This window comes from Diabrotica virgifera, chromosome 3, assembly GCF_917563875.1.
Source record: "Diabrotica virgifera virgifera chromosome 3, PGI_DIABVI_V3a".
Lineage (NCBI taxonomy): Eukaryota > Metazoa > Arthropoda > Insecta > Coleoptera > Chrysomelidae > Diabrotica > Diabrotica virgifera.
In genome coordinates this window covers 221609110-221623762 of record NC_065445.1, presented here as the reverse complement: position 1 = coordinate 221623762, position 14653 = coordinate 221609110, and positions in this window count along the sequence as shown.

Sequence of the window (14653 nt, the reverse complement as noted above, 5' to 3'; positions counted from 1 at the left end):
AAAAGTATTGATTTGGTGAAAAAACTCTATAGAACAAAAGTTACTTAAAATTAGTCAGTTTATCCATTTTGGGACTTATCTTGGACATATATTTTTTCACCCCCGAGATGGGGTGAAAGTCACCCCAGGGCAAAAGCACACATCGGCACCATATCACTTTTTTTCTTTGACATGTTAGCTATGCGTATGCCAAATTTCATGTCAATTCAAGCGGTTCTTTAAAATTTACAGCAAAAACCGTGAAAGAATGTACTAAAGCAGCGGTTCTCAATCTGTGGTACATGTACCACTGGTGGTACATATCATTATTTGCGGTGGTACACAAAACGCAAAACTGTCCAAATCACCACTATTACACAGGGACCCGGACCGTACCGCTAAAAACAGAAAACCGAACCGAAACCGATATTTTTTAGTGGACCAGAACTGAAACTGAACCCTTATTTGATATTAAATATAATTTTTGGAACAGAACCGTAACACTTAATTTTTCAAACGGTTTTATCGTTTTTTTTTTCGGTTTTGTTGCTTACAAATATTGTTATTTTTGTTTTTGTTATAAGTTAATGCAAACAATTTTGTAGTGTTTTCCACTTTGGTTAATAAATAAAAAAATACATTTCAAGATGTTTTATTATTTTTAAAATCAACTCAAAGCCCATAAAAAAACTATGTTATAATAATTTCTTCTTTTAATTCTGGTCAACAAATGTTTCTGAAGTTGTTGAGGAAAATAAAATTTTTTGTATTTCGGAATATTGTCAAATATTTTATTTAACTAAATTGATGCCGTTTTAGCAAATTCTAAAATAATAAAATTAATCTATCCATTGTTAACTGTTGCACCTGATCAGTGGTCACTAATTGATAATCGGTGATAAATCTTTGGAGTTGGTTTTGATGGGAAAATATAATTTTAATAATGTCAAAAATTATTAGATTATAATGACATACAGAGATATAAATGAATTGAGCCATATTGGTAGGGGAGCCCAAGCAGGGATTTTTGCAGTTATTCGAGCGCGTCAGAAAATCACATGGGGAGAAACATTATACCTACTCTGTAAATGTACCCCTACAATATATTGGATCTTAAAGGAGAGTTCGTTAAGGGGATCCGAAAAAAAATCTACCCTGACTCGAAATTATCAGATTAAGATAAGGTAAGTTAAGTACATGCAGAACAGTGCATATTTAAAAAATCTGACGGTTTGAGCGGGGCGTAAGGAAATGGGTGAGTCACAAAGCTTCACAAAAAAAAGCGAATATTACGAGAAATAAACGTCAGATCGAAAAACTAAAAATTACGTGTTCAATATTTTTCAAAAATTTATCGAATGATACCAAACACGACACCCCACGAAGAGGAGTGGGGGATAAATTTAAAATTGTAAATAGGAACCCGCGAAATGAACATCAGATCTAAAAAGTGCAAAATCCACGTATTCAATATTTTGACACCAAACACGACCCCCCACGGAGGTGGGGTGGGGGTTACTTTAAAATCTTAAATAGAAGTCCCCATTTTTTATTGCAGATTTGGATTTGTTTCATAAAAATAAGTAACTTTTATTCGAGATATTTTTTTCGAATTATGGATAGATGGCGCTATAATCGGAAAAACGATTGTTGGAAATGGAAAACTAAATTAAAAAATGGAAAGTCCCCACTTAAATAGAAAACTTTACTTAACTTTTTTGGTTTTAGGACCTAATCTTCACAACCCAATAGGTCCCCATATCGCTCGAGTAAATGAAAATTTAGCATACTTTCCTCCCCTACTATATATCTTACATAAAAAAATTTTATATAGAGAAATTACGCCATACTGTTACTTTTTTATCAGACTGTGAAATTGAAAAATAAGGAACCGAAAAAGACCGTTTGGACCGAAAAAATTGCTCAGAACCGAATCGAAATATTTTAAGAAAACCGGAACCGGACCGGACCTAAAATTTTAAATTTTGTTAGAGCCGGAACCGGACCGGAACCTTTTATTTCATTTTGGTCCGGGTCCCTGCAGTATTACAGTTAATTAGATTACCTATCTAGATAGGTAGTTATTTCAGTTAGGTGGTACCAGAAATATTAAAAAGTATTTTGTGGTACATGACTCAAAAAGATTGAGAACCACTGTACTAAAGGAACCAATAGTACAGTCATTGAAGCTTTTTTGCTCAGAAATTTTTTACTATGAACCGATTTACATGAAATTTTGGAATTAGGCTTATCCTACCCTTAACTTCAAAAGTTATATTGACCCGAACTCTGTTTTCACCCTGGTTGTGGTTGCCACCCTTTTCGGTGGTGGAAATTTTTTTTTTCAAAATAACTTCAGATATCGGTAGAAGACCTAATTTTAAGCAGAAAATGTTGTCTAAAATTTTTTCAAAAACCCAATACTTTTCAAGTTATTGGCAACTGAAAATTCGGAATTTTCTCACGATTTTCAACAGTTTTTTGCAAATATCTCCATAAATATGCATTTTAACGATAATATTATACTGGACAAAATTGTAGGAGGTAAAAAAATGAACAAACTGGTTTTTTAAAGACTGTTTTAAGTGCAATATTAAGCGAGATATTGAAGATCAAAGCCGTTTTTTATTTTGTGTGAAATTTAATCGATGTATTCAATGCCATCTAGCGGAGAGTGAATAAATTTTATGCATGATAATGAGAAAGGATTTTATATTGCTTAAAATAAGCTTTAAAATGAGCACTGTGAAAAGTCATTTGTACGTAAAATGAGTGAGCTGTAATGAAAAAAAGAGGAACATCTAATGTTTTTTTTAATCGATGGATTTCATAAGTGTCATTTCCACCAAAATTAAAATTAATTGTATTCCGTCTAGAATCAACTTTAGCATAAAGAGTTTGATGGATTCTAGCAGTTTCGTTGCTTTGGAACACATATTTTATGAAAAAATCAGGATTAAAAAAAAATTTTCGAATTAAAAAAAAACACCTTCTTTTCATAATATAATATCTCAACAATAATGAAAGGCTACATAAAAAAGTGTAGTAATATAAAAATAGGTTTATTTTGACAAAAATTTTGGTTTGTTTGTTTTTCCTATTACACAAAAATTGACGAAGATATGATTGATTCAAGAGCGCGCGGTACCGCAACCACAGTCTCTCTCGAGCCCTTTGACCCTTCACCGTTTCAAAATAAAAGGTTTTTCACTACATATTATATTGAGAAAAGTTGTAGCTCTTTTAATTACCTTCAAAACGGTTTATCATAAGTTGTGATAGCTTCAAAATTGAAGTATGTACATATTTATGGCCCAAAAACTAATCGTATTTTTTTCTACTTAGTAAACTAAACATAATAAATGGTGATTTCTTACTCTATAATTGAATCATTTTTAAATGTATGATCATACATATTCAAGGTTTTAATTTAGGGGTAGTTTTAAGGGTTAAAGAACTTGAGCATATGATTTTCCAGCATAGCTTTTTCGAGAACGTGGAACGATATTTAAATCCTTTTTAGTGTATCAAAAGAAATGTTTTATACAATTTTTAATCCAGGGGTTGATTTTAAGGGTTGAAAGGTGTTAACAATTAAATAATTAAGATAGAGAACGTAAAATATTATTTACTTTATATTAAGTCTTCTTGTCAAATCAAATTAATTTTTTGTAAAGTAGTTGTAGTTTTTTCTATTTAGGGGTTGTTTTTAAGGGTTGAAGGGGGTTAACAATATGATAATTAAGATAGAGAACGTAAAATGTCATTTACTCTATATTTAAATCTTTTTATGTCATACTAAATTACTTTTTTGTAAATTTTTTCGATTTAGGGGTTGTTTGCAAGGGTTGTACGGTTTTCAAGGAGATGAAAATAAGTTTAACATGAGATTATTGTGTTAGAAAGCACTTCACAATGTCACTCTTTATTATTAAACACGTTTTCTGGCGATAAAAAGACTCAATGTCAATTTTTCCATTAAGGGGTTGTTTTCGCCCCTTAAAAATAAAAAACGGAGTTCGAGTCAATATCACTTTTGAAGTTAAGGGTATGATAAGCCTAGTTCCAAAGTCTCATGTAAATCTGTTCAAAGTAAAAAATTTCGGAGGTAAAAACCTATTTTCCGCTTCAATGATTGCACTACAACGAGACTTGCAGAATTTGACAATAGACTACGCTAATATAGAAGTAGTAAAACAGCTCACATACCTGGGTGTACAGATAATTGAGGATGGTAAGTAGGAAGAGGAATCACGGGGCTGGATAATGCTTGCTAACAAAGCATACTTCTCTCTCCAAAAGTTGTATCCAAAGACATTCATGGGGAAGTAAAGTTTAAAATACATAAAACCATCACACGATCAATAGCAACATATTGGCGTAGAAATTCGTTCACGCATTGAACAAGCACAAGCTGCATTCGTCAAAAAAAACTGTTGACACACCGTATCTTTCTATAACTCTAAGAATTAGAATGGTTAGGTGATATGTGTTTTCCATACACCTATACGGTGTGGAAAACTGGCAATAAATAAGGACGTCCTTAAAGAGATAGAGGCCTTTGAAATGTGTCTACAAGAGTGTTCACAGCTACCACCGTCTCTGGGACGTATAGTGTCACAAATCAGGCAGTGCTGGAAAGACGGAATATTGAACTTGAAATTATATTGATTACAAAAAAAGAAAACTTGAGTTTCTTGGCCACCTCTCTAGTAGAGGCATATGGTATGAGTTCCTACAGCTTATAATGCTTTCCAATCATCTCCCTCTTCAACTTAATTCTGCAGCATCTTTCCCCACATTCCCTAAAATGTCAAAAGCCTACCTATCTGAAAGACCATATTTGTCAGAAGATTTTTTTAATCAATAACTAAGAAATTACAGTATCCTTTGCACAAGTAGTATTTTTATTATTTTTTTACATATCTATATTTGGGTGTATCTTATTACGTACAAAAGTGGACAACATCAATCCCAAATAGACTATTTCATGATAAGGAAAGAAGACATACGTGAATGCAAGGCCTGCAAGGTAATAGTTAGTGAGACAGTAAGCCAACAACATAAGCTGATTGTTCTGGACAGCGAAGTAAAAAGTGAAGTTAAACCAAAATATCGGAGAGGACCACAAAAAATCAAGTGGTGGATGCTAAAAGATGAAAAAGAAGATCTATTGAGGCAAAGAATAGTAGACAAAATATGTTGGAATTTGAAAGGAAGCCCTAATATAATTTGGAGAAAGATGGCCAGTAATATTAGAGAGACTGCTATTGAAATACTTGGGAAAACGTCAGTAAAACAGTTTGAGGATAAAGAGACTTGGTGGTGGTCAAACGAAGTACAAGGAAAAATAAAAGAGAAGGGAAAATTATACAAAAAGTGGCAAGAAACCAGATCCGACACAGATCTTCAAAACTATATGGTCGCGAAAAAGGAAGCGAAAGTAGCAGTAGCAAAAGCCAAAGCAGAAGCGTATTCAAACCTATACGATCAACTTGATACCACGGAAGGCGAAACGAAGATATATAAAATAGTCAAACAGAGAGCAAAGAAAGCAAAAGATTTTAATCAGATTAGATGTATCCGAGATGAAAATAATAAAATACGAATCAAAAATTAATAACCATTTTCAATTTCGTTGCAAAACGAAAATACAGCCGCATCATATTCTAGTCCAATCAGAGAGTACAGCAAGCACCTCTACCGGTTTCGAAACTTATTAGTCACTCATCAGGAGGCACATATGCTGCTCTCTCTGATCCAACCAAAACAAACCCCGGCGTGCAGTCACGGATTGCAACAAACGAAATGGCATACATGCCCTAGCGGCAACTCCTAGCAAAAGACAAAGTTTTCAATTCAATGGCATATAAAACAACATAATGTTATTCTACATCCCACCAGACTGAAAACAATGGGAACCTTCTTTGATTACACCTCCGAGGCTTCTACAATTTGCAAGCCATAACGGATGCTGAGACTAAGGAAAATGAGGGAATTTTACAATTTATAATTCACGTCACATCTGCTCAGCGTGGTAAAGTTCCAACGAGAATGGTTCCCTTCGTACTCCAATCAGAGTAAACATGTAAATCAAAAATGAATAACCATTTTCAATTTCGTTGCAAAACTAAAATACAGCCGCATCATATTCTAGTCCAATCAGAGAGTGCAGCAAGCACCTCTACCGGTTTCGAAACTTATTAGTCTCTCATCAGGAGTCACATATGCTGCTCTCTCTGATCCAACCAAAACAAACCCCGGCGTGCAGTCACGGATTGCAACGAACGAAATGGCATAGATGCCCTAGCAGCAACTGCTAACAAAAGACTGAATTATAAATTGTAAAATTCCCTCATCTTCCTTAGTCTCAGCATCCGTTATGGCTTGCAAATTGTAGAAACCTCGGAGGTGTAACCAGAAAAGGTTCCCATAGTTTTCAGTCTGGTGGGATGTAGAATAACATTATGTTGTTTTATATGCCATTGGATTGAAAACTTAGTCTTTTTGCTAGCAGTTGCCGCTAGGGCATCTATGCCATTTCGTTCGTTGCAATCCGTGACTGCACGCCGGGGTTTGTTTTGGTTGGATTAGAGAGAGCAGCATATGTGCCTCCTGATGAGAGACTAATAAGTTTTGAAACCGGTAGAGGTGCTTGCTGCACTCTCTGATTGGACTAGAATATGATACGGCTGTATTTTCGTTTTGCAACGAAATTGAAAATGGTTATTCATTTTTGATTTACATGTTAGCCATCTTAAGGTTTAGCAAACATAAATATTCCGGTTTGTTGTATTCTAATATTCTAATGACTTCTCTTACACTTGCCTCATTATAAATAAGTAAGTATAGCGTCTTCCCGATCTGAAACCATGCCGTTTCTCTGCTAGTGTTCATTCAGTTTGTTTGTTATAGTCGATTCGCTAATCTGAGACACAACTGTCTACACTACAATCACAATAAAAATGCACTATATAGATATAAACAAACCAAGACACGATGAATGTTCGAGGAGCACTCCCAAATCATGATTTGGGAGTGCTCCTCGTGCTTGTTTATTTCTTCTTCTTCTTTAAGTGCCGTCTCCTAATCGGAGGTTGGATATCATCATCACTATGTTTACTCTATCCACCGCTGCTCTAAAGAGCTCTATAGAACTGCATCTAAACCAGTCCCTTAAATTCTTTAACCATGACACTCTCCTTCTTCCTATACTCCTTCCGCCTCTTATCTTTCCCTGTATTATCAGTCTTAGCATTTCATATCGCGGTCCCCTCATTACGTGTCCCAGATATTGTAACTTTCTTATTTTTATTATGTTTATTATTTCGCATTCTTTATCCATTTCTCGCAGTACTTCCGTGTTCGTTTTCCTCTGTGTCCATGCTATTCTAAGCATTCTTCTGTAGTAACACCACATTTCAAATGACTGTAGCTTATTTATGTGTTCTTGCTTTAATGTCCAGCTTTCAAATCCATATTGTAGTATCGAAAACACGTAGCATCTCAAAGCTCTTACTCTCAGTTCTAAGCTAAGGTCTTTGTTGCAGAGAACTGTTTTCATTTTTACAAACGCATGTCTTGCTATATTTCTATCCTGGTCCTTATTTCTGTTGTTTGATCATTTTTCTCTGAAATCCAGCTTCCTAGGTATTTCACAATAAAACACTGAAAAACGTTTGTTTTTCTATACTTCCACAAAATTTATTACAACTATGTTATTACTACAGCTGTTTCGGCAAAGTGCCTTTCTCAAGTGATATATTTAACAATGTGTTTGCCTTTTTAAGTCTTTAACTGAAGAGGTTGAGGAGTGGGGAGCTGTTTGTCTCGAGTTGGTCATTCAGAATTATATCTGTATTTTTCAATTTATTAATTTCCATTGATTCTAAAAGTGATAGCTTAAGGCCTTTATTTTGAATATGTAGAATTTGAAACTCTTCATTGAAAGAATGATTATGATCTAGAAGGTGAAGTGCGTATGTAGAAGTGTCTGTTTTTCTATTGTTGAAAGCCCTTTTGTGTTCTGCTATCCGTTTGTCAAAAGTTCTGCCAGTTTGACCGATGTAAGTTTTCGGACAGTCACCACAAGTTAGTTTGTACACACCACTCTGTAGTTGCTTTCTCTTTCGGCTTTTATTGTTTTTAATATGTTTGCTTAAGTTGTTGTTAGTTCTGAAAGCTGGTATTATTCCTTTCTTTTTTATGTATCTGGCTATTTTTGTTGTTATTTTGCCAGTATATGTGAGAGAGCAGAAGGTACTGGGTTCTTTCTGTGGTGGTGGATACACTAATTTCAAGGCTTTCTTATGGAGTTTTTGGTTTAAAATGTTGTTAACTGTTTGTTCGTTATAGACATTGTTTACTGCTATTTGTCTAATGATATTTAGTTCTGTCTCGAAGTTATTTTTTGTCATAGGAATTTCTGTCAGTCTATGTATCATGCTATGGTAGGCTGCTAATTTGTGTTGTGTAGGATGGGATGATGAATTGTGTATAGTTGTGTCAGTATGGGTAGGTTTATGATATACGGAGAACTCATGTTTGTTGTGTAGTCTGGTAATCGTTACATCTAGAAAGTTTATGGAATTATTCTGTTCTGTTTCTATTGTGAACTCAATATTACTATGAAGTGAATTAATGTATGATAGAAATTGGTCAAGTTGTCTGTTAGTTCCTGTAAAGCAGACTAGTATGTCATCCACGTATCTCCACCAATGTAAGAACTGTTTAAATAAGGGGTGTTTAGAAATTGTTGTTTTAAGTTGGTTCATAAATATATCTGATAGTAATGGGCTTAGAGGATTACCCATAATAAGTCCTGCACTGTTGTTTGTGTAAATTTGATTATTGAATTCAAAATAGTCTTGATTTATGCAAATTTCAAGAAGGTGTAAAATTTCAGATGCAATGATCGGATTTGTACTATTATGTTCTAAGGTTTTTAACTAAAACAAAAGTTTCTGTAGGAGGAACACTAGGAAAAAGATTTTTTACGTCAAATGAAATTAGTCTGGAGTTGTTGGGCAATTGAAAATGTTGTATTTTATTAACTAGTTCTAGTGTATTTTTTACGGTGAATTTAGGTGAAAATTTAGTGTATTCTGTAATAATATCTGACAGTTTTTTTGAAAGTTTATATGACGGAGCTGTATAAAAAGAAACTACAGGTCTTATTGGGTGGTCAGGTTTGTGTAGTTTAATAAAAGAGTATAATTTAGGGGGTTGTGGGTTCATAATATTAAGGTATTTCTGTTCTGTTGGATTTAGTATTGATTTTGAATTTTCAATGGCTAGTTTAATTTGTTTTCGGTATTTTTCTGTGGGGTCTTTGTTTAGTGTTATACTATTTTGGTTATTTAAAAATTCTATGGTTTTGTTATTATAGTCACTTTTATCGATAGCAATAGTAGTGTTACCTTTGTCTGCTTTTGTAAAAATAAATCAATAAAACATGACATAATATTTACAAAAGCAGACAAAGGTAACACTACTATTGCTATCGATAAAAGTGACTATAATAACAAAACAATAGAATTTTTAAATAACCAAAATAGTATAACACTAAACAAAGACCCCACAGAAAAATACCGAAAACAAATTAAACTAGCCATTGAAAATTCAAAATCAATACTAAATCCAACAGAACAGAAATACCTTAATATTATGAACCCACAACCCCCTAAATTATACTCTTTTATTAAACTACACAAACCTGACCACCCAATAAGACCTGTAGTTTCTTTTTATACAGCTCCGTCATATAAACTTTCAAAAAAACTGTCAGATATTATTACAGAATACACTAAATTTTCACCTAAATTCACCGTAAAAAATACACTAGAACTAGTTAATAAAATACAACATTTTCAATTGCCCAACAACTCCAGACTAATTTCATTTGACGTAAAAAATCTTTTTCCTAGTGTTCCTCCTACAGAAACTTTTGTTTTAGTTAAAAACCTTTTAGAACATAATAGTACAAATCCGATCATTGCATCTGAAATTTTACACCTTCTTGAAATTTGCATAAATCAAGACTATTTTGAATTCAATAATCAAATTTACACAAACAACAGTGCAGGACTTATTATGGGTAATCCTCTAGCCCATTACTATCAGATATATTTATGAACCAACTTGAAACAACAATTTCTAAACACCCCTTATTTAAACAGTTCTTATATTGGTGGAGATACGTGGATGACATACTAGTCTGCTTTACAGGAACTAACAGACAACTTGACCAATTTCTATCATACATTAATTCACTTCATAGTAATATTGAGTTCACAATAGAAACAGAACAGAATAATTCCATAAACTTTCTAGATGTAACGATTACCAGACTACACAACAAACATGAGTTCTCCGTATATCATAAACCTACCCATACTGACACAACTATACACAATTCATCATCCCATCCTACACAACACAAATTAGCAGCCTACCATAGCATGATACATAGACTGACAGAAATTCCTATTACAAAAAATAACTTCGAGACAGAACTAAATATCATTAGACAAATAGCAGTAAACAATGGCTATAACGAACAAACAGTTAACAACATTTTAAACCAAAAACTCCATAAGAAAGCCTTGAAATTAGTGTATCCACCACCACAGAAAGAACCCAGTACCTTCTGCTCTCTCACATATACTGGCAAAATAACAACAAAAATAGCCAGATACATAAAAAAGAAAGGAATAATACCAGCTTTCAGAACTAACAACAACTTAAGCAAACATATTAAAAACAATAAAAGCCGAAAGAGAAAGCAACTACAGAGTGGTGTGTACAAACTAACTTGTGGTGACTGTCCGAAAACTTACATCGGTCAAACTGGCAGAACTTTTGACAAACGGATAGCAGAACACAAAAGGGCTTTCAACAATAGAAAAACAGACACTTCTACATACGCACTTCACCTTCTAGATCATAATCATTCTTTCAATGAAGAGTTTCAAATTCTACATATTCAAAATAAAGGCCTTAAGCTATCACTTTTAGAATCAATGGAAATTAATAAATTGAAAAATACAGATATAATTCTGAATGACCAACTCGAGACAAACAGCTCCCCACTCCTCAACCTCTTCAGTTAAAGACTTAAAAAGGCAAACACATTGTTAAATATATCACTTGAGAAAGGCACTTTGTCGAAACAGCTGTAGTAATAACATAGTTGTAATAAATTTTGTGGAAGTATAGAAAAACAAACGTTTTTCAGTGTTTTATTGTGAGATAAAATGAACTTCCATCAAGTAACGGTCGAATCCATCAATTATCCTAGGTATTTGTATTTATCAACCCTTTCTATCGGTAGATTTCCCAAATGTATGCTTGTTTGTATATTTGTTTTCTTAGTTATTATCAGGTATTTGGTCTTTTTTGTATTCATTTTTAGTCCATATTCTTCACAGAAATTGTTTGTTTTTTTCAGTAGTAGTTGGAGTTGTTCAGCAGAGCTTGCCATAATCACGGTGTCATCTGCATATCTTATGTTGTTAATAGATCTGCCGTTAATTATTATTCCTTCACTTTGAGATCGCAATGCTTCTTCAAAAAAATTGTTTATTTCTAGTGCATCTTTATTGTGATTGTAGTGTAGACAGTTGTGTCTCAGTTTAGCGAATCGACTATATCACTGTGGTTGTTAATTTTAGTGTTGTTTAATAAGTTAATTCCTCTGTAATTTTCAGCGCCCGATTTGTCTCCCTTATTGAAGAGAGGTATCAGGGTGCTTGATCTTCATTCAAAATATGACTTTTTGTTAATTGAATCCTTCTTTGAATTTTCCTTAGTTTATAATAAAAATCTTAATCTTTACATTATTTGCATTTATAGATCACCTGATTCTACCGTGGAACTATTTTTTCAGAACCTGCTAAATTTGTTAGATGACCTGCCTCATAAAAGCAGAAAAATTCTATGCGGTGATTTTAACATTAATTATGCTGCTGCTAGTGCTACCCAAGTGTCCCTGGCAAACATATTTGAATCGTATGGTCTCTCAATGCACGTTGATTCTCCTACAAGGATTACAAAAACTACATCTACCATAATCGATTATATTGTCTCAGATTTCTCACCCCTTGATGTCTGCTCTACAGTTATTAATGCGGGACTATCTGATCATGAAGCAGTGTATACGAAGTTTAACATCTTCAGCAAACCCTCCTCAAAAACCCGACGTTTGGGTAGGATTTTCTCCGCCCAGAATTTTCGTAAATTCCAAAATTTATGCTTAACTTCTGAGTGGCAATTTCCTTCTATAGACGTGGACTATAATTTCAGTGTTTTTCTAGATAAGCTTCTCCACATCTTCAATAAGGCATTTCCTTTAATTCCCATTAAGCCAAAACATCGGAAACCTTGGGTTACGAAAGGTATTCGCATATCAGCTAAGAATATGCGTTCACTACTATACGTCAAGAAATTTACTACCAATGTTGCTGTCACTGAATATATCATGAAGTACAGGACAACATATCTAAAACTTGTCAGGTCAGCTAAAAAAGCCTATTATCAAAATCGTCTGGGAAGCTCTAAAAGTGTTGCAAAAGAGACTTGGTCTATAATAAACGATCTTCGAAATAAAACTCACACAGCTCAATCATTTTCCCTTCCACATCCTGAAAGTCTAAACGACTACTTCGTTAATGTGAGTAAAAATATAACATCAACAATTTTGCCGCAACAAGATCCCATTTCCTATCTTCCTAATTCAAGACAGGTCTCGAATTCATTCTTTTTACGACCAGTCGATAACTCTGAACTTATCCAAACAATCAATTGTATCAAAAGCAAATCATCCTGTAGTACTGATGGACTATCTATAAAAATTTTCTCTAATCTCACAGAAAATGTGTTGGAAATCCTCCTCTCACTAATTAATGATTCCTTCGAAAAAGGTAAATTTCCAGAGTGCCTAAAGACAGCCATTATTATTCCTCTTCATAAGGGTGGCGAAAAATCTGATGCCTGCAACTATAGACCTATTGCCTTACTACCGGTACTCTCCAAAATTATTGAGAGACTCATTAAAACTCGACTTATGTCCTTTATCGTTGATAACAACATTTTATCACAAAATCAGTTCGGCTTTTTAACAAATAAATGTACCACTGATGCCATGTTTTCTGTACTACATGAGGTTTACCAAGCACTAAACAATAATCTTTATACTGCCACTGTTTTCTGCGACTATGCCAAAGCTTTTGATTGTGTAAATCACGACATCTTGATTACAAAACTAAATTTCTATGGAATTCGAGGTATTTCTTTGAATTGGTTCCAATCCTACTTGAATAATCGAAAACAACTAGTTAGAGCAAATGATACTGACTCTAGTCTCAAAAACATCGTATGTGGAGTACCACAAGGTTCAGTATTGGGTCCTATACTGTTCCTTATCTTTATAAATGACATCACTAATTTAAAAATCAATGGGAAAATTTTTCTTTTTGCTGATGATACCAGTATCACTTGGAGCAACTCAACTATTGCATCTCTTCATGAAACTATAACTTCGGATCTACTGACGATAAAGACCTGGTCTGACTCTAATTTACTCTCTTTTAACGTAAATAAAACAGTAGCATTATCCTATAAAGGAGCTCTTCAACCTTTGCCACTTCATAACAGCCAGATCAGTACCGTTGATTCTGTAAAATTTCTTGGTATTTTTTTAGACAGCAACCTCAAATGGTCACTTCATATCGATTCGTTAAGTAAGAAACTCGCCTCAGCTTGCTATGCAATACGATCTGTCTCAAGGGAACTCAATTTAGCATCTTCTAAAATAACATATTTTTCGTTGTTCGAGTCTCATCTTCGATATGGTCTTCCTTTTTGGGGTTCTAGTACAGCTGCTCAATTTGATGTCATTTTTAGATTGCAAAAAAGAGCAATAAGATATTTGTTTGGCCTCAGAAGATCTACACATTGCAGAAGTTACTTCAGAGATCACGAAATTTTAACACTTCCATCTTTATATATTCTAGAAACGGTTTGTTTAATTCGTAAACACCTTCATGTCTTTCCATCGAGGCCCAATCATCTTTACTCCACCAGAAATTCAATCTTTGATATTTATTTACCGATTCCATCCACTGAGTTAGTAAAGAAATCTATATTATATTCCGCAAAGAAACTGTACAATCATCTTCCGTTACAACTTAAATCTGCAACATCTTTCCCTAAGTTCCGAAAAATGACAAAAGCCTATCTATCCAAAAGACCATATTATTCAATAGAAGAATTTCTTAATGAATAACTAAGAAAATTGGGTTCCATGCGCAGTAGCATAAACTTGTCAGTTCCTTATGTTGTACCTATTTTATTTTATTTGTTGTATGTTCAATTTGCAATTTATATATATTTTGCAATAAATTGTTTTTGTCTTGGCTTTTATATCTTATACTGTACATTATTGACGATTTATCTAATTTTTTATTAAATTGTAGTTGTTATTTGTTATTTATATTATGTTTTTCTTTTGACTGTATGTAAGCTTTGTCCATAAAATTGTAAAAATTTTCAGTGGCAATAAAGCATATTTCTATTCTATTCTATTCTATTCTATTCTTGTGGTATTCTATTTTGGTCTATTATTTTTTTGATCAGGTTTAATACTTGTTTGATCAGATCTGGTTCTCCGTATTTT